Genomic DNA, 17,069 nt, shown 5'->3' with positions numbered 1-17,069 from the left:
ATTTGACACCTGGCATTACCCATTTGAAAAACACACAGAGGTTTTTTTTTAACAGACAGAGATTTTTACATTATTCCTTTTATTTCTTGAGTTCATATTCTGTTCTGCTTCCCCCACATTTTGTCTCAGTGTACTTTTAGGCTCAGTGTTATCACTCTGCCAGATTTCTCTACAACAAAATGCATATATATTTAATTTATTTATTTTTATTTGCTGTGACTACAAGATTTATGTTAAAACATTCCTTTTTGACTGGGTGGTGGAAAAATTATTATAAGTATAGAGTTGCTCAAAACATCATAAATATATGGCAGTTTGAAAAATATTTATTAAGCAAACATTTTATTGGAAAAGAATGAGTACCTAGTTACTTAATGAAAGGAGCTATTGAGTTTTTTCTTTGTGTTGTGCTCCTGAGACTTGTACATCCAGGCAATGTATGGGATGGATGAGAGATTTGCCTGTTTTTGAGAAAGTGGAGGGAGGGAGGGAGGGCTGGGGGCAGCGGTGAAGAGAGAACAGCAAGATGTGCCCACCCCCCGGGCTTTCTGCCACCAGTCTCCAGGAAGTGGAAGACTGGGAAATCCATTCCATGCCTGTGCTTCCCAGGTTCCTATGACCCCACTGTGAAGACCAATGTCCTGAACTTTCCTCTCCTTGTGCCCTTGTTCCCAGGCAGTGAGGAAAGAGGTCCAAGAAACCTTGGTTTTCCATCCTCCTTATTACAAGTGACCTCCCAGCTTCTCTTCTTTCCATCCCTCTGGAGGATGTACCCTTGACTGTAAGGTTCATGTATTCCTTCCCACAAGTGCTGTTTTGTCATGTTTTTAATTGCATCATCCTCTCTCTCACAACTACCTTCAATTTCTTTCCTTCCAGATGTTTTTCCTTCTGCCAACACACTTGCCAGGTCTCTCCTATTTGTGTTTTTAAAAACACTTTTAATAAAAAAAAAAAAAAAACTCTTCACTTGATTTTTCTGCCTTGCCAATATGCTATTTCCATTCTCTTTGCAGCCACATTTCTAGAATTGCTTATTCAATTCCAGTATGTGTAATTTCTCTCAATATTTTATCTCCCACCCCCACCCTGCAATGATCAACACTTATACTACTTCCTAGAGTTTTTTCCCACATTGTCCATTCCCCTAAGTACATTGATTTCGATTTTCTAGATTTTCTACCTCTCGGATGCCAATTAGTCTGTTTCATTTTCTGGTTGCTCAAGTGATGTGCTCCAAATGCACCTACGCTACTTCTCTAAGAGTCTCACCCCACCCTTACTTGATGCCGGGCTTTCCTCTGATTGGGAATTTCTGACTTGCTCTGAAAGTCTGCCCCTTGTTCAGAAATTCAGTTAATGTATTTTTAAAAATTTCCCAAGAGACTTCACCTTTGTCCCATTTTTTAAGTGTCTTGTTTTGCTTCTAGATGTTTGAATTTAGCCTCCACTGACCATGCACGAGTGAGCAGGTCAGCTTGGCTTTTAAATCCTCCTCCATGGGTTCAATGTCACAATTTCACTTCTCATTGTTGCTTGTAACAGAAACCCTAACTCCAGGCTAGCTTAATGTGCCATACCACTCTCAATATTACATTGAATTTAGAATTCTTTGATGATCAGGATTTTTTTGTTCTTTTTTTTTTTTTCCAGCTTCCTAAACATTGGTTACAAAGTCATTTTAAGGCTATTCTATTGGGATCCCTGGGTGGCGCAGCGGTTTGGCGCCTGCCTTTGGCCCAGGGCGCAATCCTGGAGACCCGGGATCGAATCCCACATCAGGCTCCCGGTGCATGGAGCCTGCTTTTCCCTCTGCCTATGTCTCTGCCTCTCTCTCTCTCTCTGTGACTATCATAAATAAATAAAAATTAAAAAAAAAGGCTATTCTATTGCTTAGTTTAGGAAATAATTGTAGGTTGAAATTATAGAAATATAATAAAGCGTGATTATTTGAGGGGAAAAGAGATACCCTAAAGAGTCACCAGACTAGTGTTCAGAGTTTGGTTCCTGACCATATATCCAATTTTCTCCCAAGCAATACAAAATACCATGCCTTGAGGATGTGTGATGAATGTCTACTGCCATCTGAAGAAACGACTCTAGTCAATTCCTACTTATATTCATTTGCTCAGAGAATTTGAGTAAATTCCTCATGTGCTTTGAGTTTCTTTTGAACAGGGCTAATAATGATTGATTTGCAAAATGCCTGGGGTAAGAAGATCTCATATCTGCAAATGTTTTTTAAAATTTATAATTAATAACAGCATCCACAAGGTTTCACAGAATATTATTGCAGTATTTAATCTGAGGGAACAAATACATCTAATTGAGGCCTGTTAAATAATAAAGAATACACAATTATTTTTTCAGAAACCCAAAACTCATTCAATGAAAATTACTAGGTAGCAAATTTAACACAAATAATTCCATTTTGTTGTAACCCTTTGAATTTATATTACACTCCTTTCTAAGTTCAAAGAATTTAATTAAATAATTTTTTACGAATCCCAACATATAATCATCCAGTCAAATCTACTGGTTAGTAAATGTATCACAGAATAGTTCTTTTCTATGTAGGTTTGTACATGTGTTTACAATTTCTAACATGAAATTTCATCAGTTAAATTGCTATCAGTTTCTTGTTCTTAGTGGCACTTTGACACTTTGGATCATTCTAGAGTTCCTACCCCTTCTTATGTACAGCTCATTAGTGGTGGTCGGGAACACGTTGAGCCCTGTTACTAACACCCCCTACGTCCACACATGGGCTGGTCTTAGAGGCTCACCTTTGCTCTGCAGCCTTTGAACTCGCTCTATCCTGGGCGACTTGTGAAAATGCAGTTTCCCAGGCTCATAGACGCATAATCAGGATATCCAAAACTGCTGCTGGAATCTGCTTTTTTTTTTTTTTATCACTCTGAATCAAAACAGAGCTCATTAATGCATCATTGATGTGAAATAAGACAATTTATATTTTCTGGCATGGAATTTCTCTGCACATACAATAATTTGGCTCACCTGCCTACATCCCAGGAGCATGAGATACAGCATGGCTAGTTTTCTATTTAATATTGCTCTCTGCTTCTAGGTGCCATTTTATATTACTTTTGTATCAGCTAGTGGGAACAAAGGCCACTACATTAATCTTTCTCTATCAGTGCTCATCATCCATACCTCCTATTTTGGTATCTGTGTACTGTTCAGTATTACTGATTGTGTACTATATTATTTCACATGTATTTATGGTTCTTAGATTATTGTCTTTAGTTGCATAACTTGTGTGTATGTTTAGTATCCTCACCCAGATTTTAAACTGCTTGAAGATGGAAAGGAGAATGGTTTCTTTCCTTAATATTCTGGACCAGTGCCTTGCTCAGAGCTCTGAGGCCAGCAGGTGTTCATTAAATGCATTTTAACAGACTGGTTTTCTGCATACACGTCTTCAGTTTGAGAAGAACAAGTATGGCCTGGGAGCTCTATGGTAATGCAGTGACTGGATATCTATTATAGATTACCTAATGAGATATACGAATACAGCATTAGATACATGGCTCATTTGGCACCTTGTGAGAAGGCAGAGGCCATTTTGGTGTAGCCTTATTAGCTTACAGGAGGGATTTGTGATTAATTAAAAATGTTAGTGATCATTAGTACCTGAGAGTCAGGGGAAATGGTTATTCAACATCTGCTCTAATTATAACTTAAATGTGAAAAAAATTGCCTTTATTCTAGTCACTTCAATGTATAGTTATTCCAGAAACATCTTAGAATAATAGATGACATTTCACTTAAGCCAGTTAGCATTTCCTAAAAACCCAAGAATGCTTTAGTTAATTATTCTGAAAAAGAACTTTTCTTATCAAATGGGAGAGTGTGTGTGTATGTGTGTATAGTATGTATACAAGTGTGTGGATACTTAGCAAGCCTACCTGATTTTTAGCTCTAATAAGGAGAGAGCATGTTCCACTAATATGTGCTAATTAGTGCATAGCATTTAGCCACAACTATGAAAATTGAAACCGATGTAAGGTTCTGTATCTTTGTGGTAACTCTCCATATCAGTAATCAGCAAATTAATATGTGTGCTTGTGTTGAAAAGTCAGTTTTTAACTTAATGATTTAAATGAAGTTTTACTGAAGGAAATCGTTAGAAGTCACTGTATGAATGTTTCACTACTTTTGTTTCTAGAAATGCTCTCTTTGTGTGGATGTGGATCTGAAGTTTCTTTCAGAACTCAGGTAAGGAGGTGTTTTGGTTCCTCTGAGAAACTGGCACACTTAACTCCTTTAAGAAAATAGGAATTGACACGCAGCTAACCTGGTCTCCTTTGTGCGACCCTTACAGCTAGCTGCTGGTCTTGGGGCACAATGGCAACTCTTAAGGAAAAATTGATTGCACCAGTTGCAGAAGAGGCTGCGATCCCAAACAATAAGATCACTATAGTGGGTGTTGGACAAGTTGGTATGGCATGTGCCATCAGCATTCTGGGAAAGTCTCTGGCTGATGAACTTGCCCTTGTGGATGTTTTAGAAGATAAACTCAAAGGAGAAATGATGGATCTACAGCATGGATGCTTATTTCTACAGACACCTAAAATTGTGGCAGATAATGATTACTCTGTGACTGCCAATTCTAAGATTATGGTGGTGACAGCAGGAGTCCGCCAGCAGGAGGGAAAGAGCCACCTCAATCTGGTGCAAAGGAATGTTAATGTCTTCAAATTCATTATTCCTCAGATAGTCAAGTACAGTCCTGATTGTATCATAATTGTTGTTTCCAACCCAGTGGATATTCTTACATATGTTACCTGGAAACTAAGTGGACTACCCAAGCACCGTGTGATTGGAAGTGGGTGTAATCTGGATTCTGCTAGATTTCACTATCTTATGGCTGAAAAACTTCGCATTCATCCCAGCAGCTGCCATGGATGGATTTTGGGAGAACATGGTGACTCAAGTGTGGCTGTGTGGAGTGGAGTGAATGTGGCAGGTGTTTCTCTTCAGGAACTGAATCCAGAAATGGGAACAGACAACGACAGTGAAAATTGGAAGGAAGTGGTTGAAAGTGCCTATGAAGTCATCAAGCTAAAAGAATATACCAACTGGGCTATTGGATTAAGTGTGGCTGATCTCATTGAATCCATGTTGAAAAATCTCTCCAGGATTCATCCAGTGTCAACAATGGTGAAGGGCATGTACGGTATTAAGAGTGAAGTCTTCCTGAGTCTTCCATGTATCCTGAACGCTCGGGGCTTAACCAGTGTGATCAATCAGAAGCTGAAGGATAATGAGGTTGCCCAGCTCAAGAAAAGTGCAGATACCTTGTGGGACATCCAGAAAGACCTAAAAGATATGTGATTTCTGGCTTCTAGGCTGTAGAAATTTAAAACCATGATGTGATTAACTGTGAGCCTTTAGTTTTTCATCCATATACATGGATCACAGTTTGCTTTTATCTTTCTAAATATGTGAATCTGGGCTCACAGAATCAAAGCCCATGCTTGGTTTAATGCTTGCAATATGAGCCTTGAACAAATAAAATTAACTATTGTAGTGTGCTTCTAAAAAAAAAAAAAAAAGAAAAAGAAAATAGGAATTGGATAATTGACAGTGTCTGCCTTCTTGTTTGGTTGCCAAAAATCTTAGAGCTAAATTTAAAGCTCAGCTATGCCAATTACGTAGAGATTTAACAACTAAGTATCTATGTTCTTTTATCATCTTGTCTTGACGTTCTACTCTTGTTTTTCCGACACACCTACCTGGAATCCTTCATGGAAAAATGTGGAATGAATACATTCATAAAATGAAAAAGGATTGTCACTTTTGATTTATTATGAGGGAGATATTAGACAAGTCATAGAACCTCAGTTTTCATCTGCAAAAATAAGCATAAAAATACTTTCCTACCTACTTCCCAAGATGGCTGTGAGGATTAATTCAGGCCAGGTCAGTTGCAAGGAACAGACAAATGGTATTTTTGTACAGAAGGCCCTAGCTTTAAAGTTTAAGCTATATTTACTCTGAGGATTTAGGATTCTATGTTTTTAGAATATGTGGGGCAGACCATGCAAGACTAGAAAGGATAAGAAGAATCCTAGAAAAGGACTCATCCTAGGTTTAGATGATTAAGGTGAACTCAGTCATGATCTAGGATCAAAAGATCACTATCAACAGGTGGAAGATTTTATTTTTAGCATTCTGGTCCTTTTATGCCATATTTATGCCAGGGTCTTGGGAGGGAAAGCATAAAAATTAGAAGAGTTGTTTCACTAAAGTCTCTGTAAGGTATTGAGAATGTAAAGTGACTCTCTTGTAACTAACAAACAGTACAAAGCAGAAATCTATCCTTGCTGCCTCCACTTCTTCACTTCCTATTTTGTCTTGAACCCCTTTGATCTTCTTAGTTGATTGGCCAAATCAAATTGTCGACAGTTGCTCTACCAAAATGACTGTGAAATGCTCCGTTATGAATGCCTAGGAGCAAAGTCCTTCGGTCTCGCTGGAATATGAGTGTTCTTCACGTTACCTTGGCTGACCTCCTCTCTTAATGGGCAAGACAGGATCCTGTTACCTCTCTGACCACTGCTCCTCCCCTCTGGCTAGTTCCTCTGCTGCAGCCCAGTCTCCAGGATCAGAGAGTTGGATGTCAGCCCTTCCAACTACCCTCTTTTCCCTGTACACACTTCAAATTACATGCTATCTTGTTTGATGAGTTGTATGAACTAGTAACAGAACCACAATGTAAGTTAATTAGTTGCTTTTAAGACTAGAACATATTTATACCATCTGGTCAAATTTGCATTTGAGATGCCTCCCTGAATAAGAGAAAAAGGAACCAGGGTATAGAGAATTGCTTCTAAATCTAGGCACACCCCTTAGTATTTGTAGACACTCATAGAAATATCATTTGTGTAGAGAAAAGAATTGGGAGCTATCTATCCAATGGATTCCTGGCTAATCAACCTCCTGAATTCTGACAACTCTAAATCTGTATTTCTATTTCAGAATTTTCTCCTGATATCTAGACTGACACTTTTTTTTTAAAAGATTTTATTTATTTATTTATAGAGACACAGAGAGAGAATGAGAGGCAGAGACACAGGCAGAGGGAGAAGCAGGCTCCATGCAGAGAGCCTGACGCGGGACTCGATCCATGGTCTCCAGGATCACGCCCCGGGGTTGCAGGCGGCGCTAAATTGCTGCGCCACCGGGGCTGCCCTAGACTGACACTTCTAATAGGATCACAATACTTGAGTGTTTCTCAGGAACTCAAACTTGTTGTCTTGCTCTTGAATATGTTTATCCTTCTATACTCACTAACCCACCTGGAGTTATCCCAGATTCATTCTTCCTCTGCGTACTCCACATTTGGCCAAAGTTGCTTGTATTTCTGCACCATGTTTTACAAACCTGTCCTTTCCTCTAAATCAGTGGTCTGCACACTTCAGTGATCATGGGTGATTTGATACTGCTGGTTGAGTGGGTAGGAAAGGGCAAATCACACTCTGGAAATCAATGGCTTAAGTCTCTACTCTGACAGCCTTATTTTTTCCTCTAATACTCTCTCACTTGTCTCTCTATGCTCCTTTCCCCATCCCATAAGACTCCAGTGCATCCTTTAGCCAGTGCTGTCCAAGAGAACTTTCTGCGATAATAGAAATGTTAATTCTGTGCTGTCCAATATAGTAGCCTTTAGTCACACGAGGCTACTGGGCACTTGTTTTGTGGCTACTGCAACTGATGGACTGACCTTTTACGTTAAATTATTATTTGATTTTCAATGTGGCTAGTGGATACTATATTGAATGGTGCAACTCTATTCCAAGGCAAGAATCCATTCATATTTCTTCTTCATTTAAAATATTCTAAGGGTTTCATATGGTCCATAGACTAAAGATAAATTACAATGTAATTCATGTTCAACCTGAAATCAGGTGGACCTGATCAAATATTGGCTCTAATACTTAATAGCTATATTGCTTTAGGCATGTGAATTCATCTTTGATTATCAGTTTCTTTGTCTGTCAATGTAAACTATTACAGTGATCATAGCAAGTGATCAATGACTAGAACCCATTAATTATAATAAGAAGTTGGTAACCTACAATAATAATGGTAGTAACAATAGTAATTCTCATTCCAAACTCTGTTGCAAGGCACACTAGTCCCTTCACAGTTTGGAGCTTGCCTAGCTTTCCAATTTTAATTTTGATATGCTGTGTCTTGTACCTTAGCTTCTAGACTCTCTAAATTGTGTGTGTTTTCCTCAAATGCTTTTACCTAATTCCTCCTTTTGTGCCTTCAGTTGTTTGGTAACTTGCTGGTCTACTTGGCAATCAGATCTTTTTATTTTGAACCCAAGGGGTTACCTTATCTATGAATTCCTTGTGCTTTTCCCTGTCATAGCAAGTAGAGCTGACTACCTCCTTCTTTTAGTGGTAACAATGTACAATTTCTATCACAGCATCTATCACCTTTTATTGCATTTACTTGTCCACATGCATCTCCTCTTCCTAGACTGTGTTCCCAGAAAGCAGGGCCATTTATCACTTATGTGTTCCTAGGACCAGCATATGACACACTGCAGGCACTAAATACCTCTTTGTTGAGAAAATGAGGGGCTAGGTCCTATGGAAAAAAAGTTTTTGATAGTTCCTTGAGCTTTAGAAAACTTTTAAATTTTGGTCCAAGATTTGTTCCTGAGTAGCTATGTGGTTTCAATAATCTGTTGCCTCCTCTGACCTTTACCAGCTGGGAGTGGGGTGGGTGGGTTATGGTTGAAGAGTACTCTCAAGAGTTCACCTACCTCTAACACACTCAACCGCTAATGTCTGCTTTTATTTTAAACTTGTATTGTAGTTCACTGATTTGTAACATATTTTTTTGGCCCCAAGGAAAAGAAATAATTGAGTTTTTGAATGGAAATAAAGATTTGAAGTTAGTAATTATTATTTTTTCTTGTTTTAGCTAAAATGGATATCCCAAACATCTGCAGAAACTTTTATTTATTTTTTATTTTATTTTATTTTATTTTTATTGGAGTTCAATTTGCCAACATATAGCATAACACCCAGTGCTCATCCCATCAAGTGCCTCCCTCAGTGTCTGTCACCCAGTCACCCTGCAGAAACCTTTAAACACTGAAAATAAGAATTCAAAATCAAACTAAAAAGGTAAGGAAATAAGCAAAATATAAGATGTGTTCAGGAAACAGCAAGTATTCTGGATGACTAAGACACTGGACATAAGCTGGCCAGGGTGGAGGCAGAGGGTGGTTGGAGATGGGGAGATGAAGAAAAGTTTGGAAAGCAAGGCTGTGTAGATTGCAGAGAGGGCTTCATTTCCAGGCTCTGTAGTTTGTTCTTAATTCATCAGACAAAAAGGGAATGATGGGAATGTCAACATGGCTATAGTGTTTTGTAATAATCATATCAAAAGTGATAAAGAAGATAAAGAATTTTCAACATTGAGTTCTGAAATGACATTCTAGGAGCCTGAACTAATATGTTGATAAAAATTGAAAGAAGGTTAAGGAGACAAATACTGCAGTGGACAAATATTCTGGCCTTGGGTATTGATTAAATATGGAGAGAGAGAAAGATGATAAAACGTGACCCTTATTTCATGCCTTCAAGGAGCGTGGAACAAATCCCAAGAATATGGAAACTGAAAAGTTTGAGAGGGATGGCAAGGGTTTGGTTTGGATATATTGACTTTGAAATGATAATAGGGTATTTTATATGAATGTATAATAGGAATCCAAAAATTAAAAGAGGAAGAACCTCAAGGCATACTTAGGACTGGGAGTTTGAAAGGGCCAAAGAAAGAATGTAAGTAGAAAACCTTGAATCAAATGTCAAGTAGAATGCAAATGTTCTATTTGAGCAGAACCTCAGAGATCTGCTAGTTTAATATTCGTATTTAAGATAAAGAGATTAATCCCTGAAATTTCAAGGAAGGCTTAAGGAACTTATATCCTTCCATTATGGTTTACTCATCTATAAATAAAGGAGGGACTTGAGGCTAGTTTTTAACAGATAAATCATACAGATTGTGTTTCAGCCAACCAAGTATTTCATCATGACTGTTTTCATGCAGCATGGAGAAGTGATCTTGCCTGAAAGACATGTTCTCTTGGTTATCCAAAATGTTTTATATTTTTAAAAACCAAGACTAGTTTTAGGCCCCAGATTGAAATGGAGATATTAAGGATAACAGAATTAGTGCTTAGAGACTAATTCTGTTAAATACTAAAATTAAATGATTTAGAAGAAAGCTGAGTACATATCCTTGCTTGTTTTTAAATACTCCAAGCTGTAATTTGATAGCCCAAAGATAAGAAATGAAAAAAACAAAAATGGAGCTGACCTCTGATGTCCTGAACCAATAACAGACCAATGTGTAGATTTCCCTGGCCAAGAAATGATACAATCATTTTTCTGGCTGAACACTGGACACTTTAGGTTAAGAATTGGTTTACATAACAATTAGAAGACCACTGGAAGTTGAATTATTAGAAACTTCGTCCTGGTATATATTCCCCTAGTTATAGAGTCTCTGTCATCTGAGATGGAAACTGGAGATCCCATCTGACTCCTTTCTTAGAAATAAAATGCTCAGGAAAACATTTCAGGGTATAAAAAACAAAGAAAAGAAACTATAAAGGTTAGTAGGTCTGATTTTGATAATGTTTTTCTCATGGTGCAAGGCACTATAACCAAGTTAAAAGGAAAATATATCAAAAGAAAATGCTTGCTATATGTACCATTAATAATTAATATTCTTAATATTTAAAATGAGATTTCAAAGCAAAAAGTATCAGAAAGTTTATATATATATATATATATATATATATATATATATATGAATATTACTCAGCCATCAGAAAATGAAATCCTGCCATTTGTAATGATATGGATAGAGCTAGAGAGTATTATGCTAAGTGAAATAAGTCAGTCTGAAAAAGACAAATACCATATGATTTTACTCATATGTGGAATTTAAGAAACAAAACAGATGTAGAGGGGGAAAAAGAGGCAAATCATGGAAGACTCAACTATAGAGAACAAACTGACAGTTGATGGAGGGAGGTGGGGAGGGGAATGGATTAAATGAGTGATGGGTTTTAAGGAGAGCACTTATGGGCACTTGGGTGGCTAGGTTGGTTAAGCATCTGCCTTCAGTCCAGGTCATGATCCTGGAGTCCTGGGATTGAGCCCAGCATTGGGTCTCTTTTCTGCCCCTCCCTCCACTCATGCTCTCTCTTGCTCTCGCTCACTCTCTCTTTTCAAACAAATAAATGAAAATCTTTAAAAAATAAAAAAAATGAGGGCACTTTTAATGAGCAGTGGGTGTTATATTAAGTAATGAATCACTAAATTCTATTCCTGAAACTAATATTACACTGTGTGTTAACTAACTGGAATTTAAATAAAAACTTGGAACAAAAAAGAAAGAAAGTTACCTTAGAGGAAAACAAATAAATGGACAGATGTTTTGCAAAGGAGAAGTAAAAATTGCCAAAGACCATTATAATATTTTTTTGAGAGAGAGAGATAGTGCAGGTGGAGTGGGGAGGGACAGAGGCAAAGGGAGAGAGAGAGAGAATATTAAGCAGGCCTCATGCCCAGTGCAGAGCCTGACAGGGCACTCGATCTCATGACCCTGAGATCATGACCTGAGCCGAAATCAAGAGTTGGACACTTAACCAACAGAGCCTCCCAGGCACCTCAGACAATTATAATCTTCACATTGATGAAAAACTTATCCTCTCATTGCCAAACCCCTATCCAGTGATCCTAATCCAGCAATATTTGCCTGTCTTTGGCAAAGATAAAAATTATAATATCTAGCCCTAGGGAAGCTAGCTTTCATTTGGTGGGGGTATAAATGTTCTTCAGAAAATGTGGCAATTTGAACCATAATCTTAACAAATATGCAAACTTTTTGTGAAGGGCAGGCTTCTAAGAGCCTCCAATTTTATTCCTTTCCATTTTATATATCTGTGAACTCAATGGGACAGAACTCCTGTGTTTAGATTACAATATATGACCAAAGTGAAGAGACTTTACAGATATAATGAAGGTTGCTAATCACTTGACTTTGAGTTAACCAAATGAGAGATTATCCTCAATGGGCCTGACCTATTCAGATGAGTCTTTTTAAAGAGTCCAAAGGTGAATGACAAGAAGCATCAGCAGATGCCCTTCTGTTGGGCTGAAGGAGCAAACTATCATGTTGTGAAGTTGGCCACATGGCAGAGAATGGTAGGTTATTTCAGAGCTGAGGAACAGACCTTCAACCACAAGGAACTGAAATCTGTCAACACCATTGAGCTTAGAAAGAACCATGAGCCCCAGACAAGTTTGTGGTCTTGGTTGACACCTTGAATGCAGCCAGCTGAGGTGCCAAAAAGAAAATGCAGCAAAGCCCTGCCAGATGTCTGACCCTTAGAATCTGTGAGATAATAAATGTGCATTGTTTAAAGCTGAGAAGTTCATGGTAATTTGTTCCACAGCAATAGAAAAATAACACATACTTTGAGTAAGTCTAACTGGGAATTTATTCTGAGGTAATAATCAGGCACTCAAACAAAAATATATGTATAAGGATGTTTACTATAGCATTATTTATTGGTGGAAGATTAGAAATAAGCTAAAAAAAATCTAACAATAGTTGATCGATTAAACACATTCTGGTATATCATGATTATTTGGAGGAATATAAACCAAAGTGGTAACTGATTATATGAGTAGTAAGATTAGTGGGCCAAGAAATTCATCTTTGATTTTTATTTTTTTGACAAATATCTATTGGTTTTTAAAACAGCCTTATTAATGTATGATTTAATATCATTAATATCCATTCATTTTAAGCACACAGTTCAATGACTTTGAGTGAATTTATACAGTTGTGCAATTGTCACCATAATCTAATTTAAGAACACTTGTTCACCCCAAAATATTCTCTTGTGCCTGTTGGCAGCAATCCTCACTCCCACTGCCAGCCTTAGGCAACCACTGATTAGCTCTCTGTTTCTATGATTTTGTCTTCTCTAGAATTTTCGTATAAATGGAACTAAATACACATATAATTGTGTATGACTTCTTTTATTTACAGTATTTTTTTAAAAGATTTTATTTATTTATTCATGAGAGACACAGAAAGAGAGAGGCAGAGACACAGGCAGAGGGAGAAGCAGGCTCCGTGTAGGGAGCCTGACATGGGACTCGATCCAGGTCTCCAGGATCAGGCCCTGAGCTGAAGGCTGCAGCGGTAAACGGCTGAGCCTATTTACAGTATTTTTGAAGTTCATATCTCTCAGTAGTTTTTCCGTTTGTATTGATAAATAGTATTCAAGTCTCAATATGCTATATTTTGTTTATGCTTCGTTGGTTGATAATTTGTGTGGACATATATTTCCACTTCTCTTGAGAAAATACCTGGGAATGGAATTGCTGGGTCATATGTTAAGTATATATTCAACTTTTCACGAAACCACCAAACTGTTTTCCAAAGTGACTGAACCATTTTACATCACCACTAGGAACATATAAGGTTTCTAAGTTTCTTCACATTCATGTCAATACCTGCAATTGCTGATCTTTTTTAATGCAGCCATTCTACTGGTATGTGGTTTTAATTTGCATTTCTGTATTAAGGATGTTGAGGATCTTTTCATGTGGCAATTAGCAATTCATACTTTTTTTGATGAAATGTGTATTCAAATCATTTGTTCATTAAAAAAATGGATCATCCTAGTAAGTTGTAAGTTATTTATATATTCCAGAAACAAGTTCTTTAACAGATACATACTTTTCAAATACTTTATTTCAGCCTATGCTTCTTTTTTCATTTTCCTAAAGTTGTTTCTGAGGAGCAAAACTTTTTAAATTTTTAAATGAAATTCACTTTGCAATTTTTTTCTTTTATAGATCAGATTTTTGATATCACACACATTGGATAAATTTTTGCCTAAATCAAGGTCAGAAAGATTTTCTCCTATATTTTCTTCTAGAAGTTTTATAGTTTTAACTCTTCTATTTAGGTCTATGTTCTATTTTGAATTAGTTTTTGTGTCTAATGTGAGCCAAAGATCTATATTTATTCTTTTCCCTCATGAATATCCAATTGTTTCAGCATTGTTTGCTGAAATTATTCTCCTTTTCCCTTTGAATTGTCTTGGCCTTTTTGTCAAAATCCTGTTGACTATAATGATGAGAGTTTATTTCTGGACTCTATATTTTGTTTCATTGATCTTTATGTCTGTTACTCCAATATTATTACTCTCTCTAGATTATTAGTAAACCTTTATGATTAGTTTTAAAATAGGTTAATGCACATTAAACAAATTTGTATTTCTTTATTAAAAATAGTCTTGCATTTCCATATAAATTTTAGGGTCAGTTTATCAATATCTCTGAAAAATGCCTGCTGGAATTTTAATAGGAATTGAGTTGAAACTATACATACAAAATCTAGGGGAGAACTGCTATAATATCAATAATGTCTTCTAATGCAATAATGTGGCATGTCTTTTTTCATTTAGATCTTCATTAACTTTCTCTGAACAATGTTTTGTAGTTTTTAGTCTACATATATTGCTCTTATTTTGTTAAATTTAATCATAAATATTTTATTTTTCAATCTAATTATAAATTGAATTATTTTCTTAGTATCATTTTGATATTGTTGCTACTAGTATCTAGAAATACAATTGATTTTTAAAAAAATCAACTTTATATTTTAGAGCAGTTTTAGTTTTACAGGAAGATCTGAGTGAAAGGTACGGAGATTTCCCATTCAATTGACTTTTGTATATGTAGCTTGTATCCTGTGATCTTGCTAAATTCACTTACCAGTTTAAATAGATTTTCTTGGTAGACTTTTAAAGGACTTTCTATGTAAGGATCATGTCATCTGTGAATGAATAATTTTAATTTTTGTTTCCAATCTGTATACCTTTATTTTGCTTGCCTGACTGTACTGGCTAGTACAATGTTGAATAGAAGTGGACATCCTAGAGTAGACATCTTTGTCTTGTTCCTTATCATAGGTGAAAAGTATTCAAATTTTCACTATTAAGTATGATGTCAGCTATGCACTTATTAGATTGAGAAAATTCCTTCTATTCCTAGTTCCTTAATAGTTTTTATTGTGAATGGTTGCTGGATTTTTAAAAAACTAACTTCTTATTTTGGGGAAGGTTAAGACTCATAGTAAGTTCCAAAAACAATACACAGAATTCTTGTTCATCCTACATCAAATTTCCTTCAATTGTAATATTTTATAGAATCATAGTACATTGTCAAAACCAGAAAATCAAAGAGGGTACCATATTATTAAGGTATGCACAGAAGCTTTATTTGGATTGAGTATTGGATATTAACAAAGACTTTTTCTGCATACATTGAAATGTCCATGTGGCCAGTCTTCCTTTCCTAAAGCAATCCTCACTTAATCATTGTCTCTAATTTTGCTAATATTTTGTGAAGGAGTTTGTGTCTATATTCATGTCACATATTCTATAGTTTTCTTGTGATATTTGGGTCTGGTTTTAATATTAGAAAATACTGAATTGGTAGAATTCAGTTCCAAATGTTATAGTTTTTTGAGTTTTTGTGTAGAATTGGCATTATTTCTTTCTCAAACATCCCCAGAGAATCTATTAGGACCTGTTCTTTTATTTGTGGGAAGACTTTGAAATACTAACTCAATTTCCTTCTTTGAGGTAGTAAGAAGAACTTTTTAGAAAATGCTTGAAAGATTTCTGTTTCATGATATACATGTCCTGCCCTTGAGTGAGGGGGTGTTTTGAATCTGATGGGATGTTATTCTTGTGGCTTGGTTATGTTACAACAAGAAGCAAGGGCAAAGGGATTTTGGAGACATAATTAAGGTCTCTAATCAGTTGATTCATGGTTTTAAAAGGGTAACCATGAAATAATCAGGTGAAAGTCCTTAAAAGAGGGAGTAGGAAAAACATTCTGTTGCTGGCTTTAAAGAATTAAGTCACCAAGTTGTGAGAGATTGTGGGTGAGGACCACATGGTGGGGGATTTCACACTGCCTCTAGGACTTAAGGGCAACTTTCAGCTGACTGCCAGCAAGAGATGAGCCATCAGTCATACTATAGCAAGGAAATGAATTCTGCCAACAACTTTAATGAGTTTGGATGCCATCTTTCCCCAGTCAAACCTCCAGATGAAAATGAGCCCCACTGTCATGTTGACTGCAGCTTTGTGAAATTCTGAGCAGGGAACTCCGCTGTTTCCAGACTCTTGACTCACAGAGCTCAGAAAATAAATGGATATCACTGTAAGATGCCAATTTTGTAGTAATTTGTTACAAAACAATAGAAAACTAATGTACTTTTTATAAGTGTGTACCTCAAAAGTGTCTTTTGTAGACAGATTATAGTTGAATCTTGCTCTTTTATCCAGTTTAATAATTTCTTGACTATTAATAAAGCATCTAGTTCATTAATATTTAATGTATTTCTTGATGAGACTGGCTTTCTATCTACCATTTTTGTATGTTTCTATGTCTTATATAATTTTCTTCCCTCTCTTCCTTCTATAACTGCCTTTTTTGTGTTAAATACTTTTTAGTGTATCATATTAATTCCTTTATTAACTTTTTGAATATTTTTTGAGGTTTTTTTTCTCACTAGTTACCCTAAGGAATGAATATGCATGTTTAACTATGGTTTACCTGAGTTAATGCTGACTTAACTCCATTAAGATATGTTAACTTTGAAAAAAAAAAAAAAAGATATGTTAACTTTGTTAACAACATATAACTCCACTTATCTCTTCCTTTCTGCTATTTACAAATACACACATATTTCATTTACATTTACACACATATATATTTCATTCATATATACTCAACAATGAATTTTTACAATTATTATTAAAGTTTATTTTAGGGGCACCTGAATGGCTCAGACAGTTAAGCATTTGTCTTTGGCTCAGGTCATGATCCTGGGGTCTTAGGATCCAGCTTCAGGTTGGGCAACCTGCTCAGTGAGGAGTCTGCTTCTTCCTCTCCCTCTGTCACTCCTCCCAG

The 17,069-nt window shown here is 36.3% G+C and overlaps 1 protein-coding gene and 1 pseudogene across 2 annotated transcripts in view; one reads left to right on the top strand and one right to left on the bottom strand.

Annotated features, from left to right (window-relative positions):
* XKR4 (XK related 4) overlaps positions 1 to 17,069 on the bottom strand; it is a 442,293-nt gene that overhangs the window by 59,170 nt on the left and 366,054 nt on the right. The window lies entirely within an intron of this gene.
* LOC477883 (L-lactate dehydrogenase B chain pseudogene) lies at positions 4,309 to 5,567 on the top strand (annotated as a pseudogene).

Source organism: Canis lupus, chromosome 29, assembly GCF_011100685.1.
Source record: "Canis lupus familiaris isolate Mischka breed German Shepherd chromosome 29, alternate assembly UU_Cfam_GSD_1.0, whole genome shotgun sequence".
NCBI lineage: Eukaryota > Metazoa > Chordata > Mammalia > Carnivora > Canidae > Canis > Canis lupus.
This window is presented reverse-complemented; position numbering and strand designations above follow the sequence as displayed.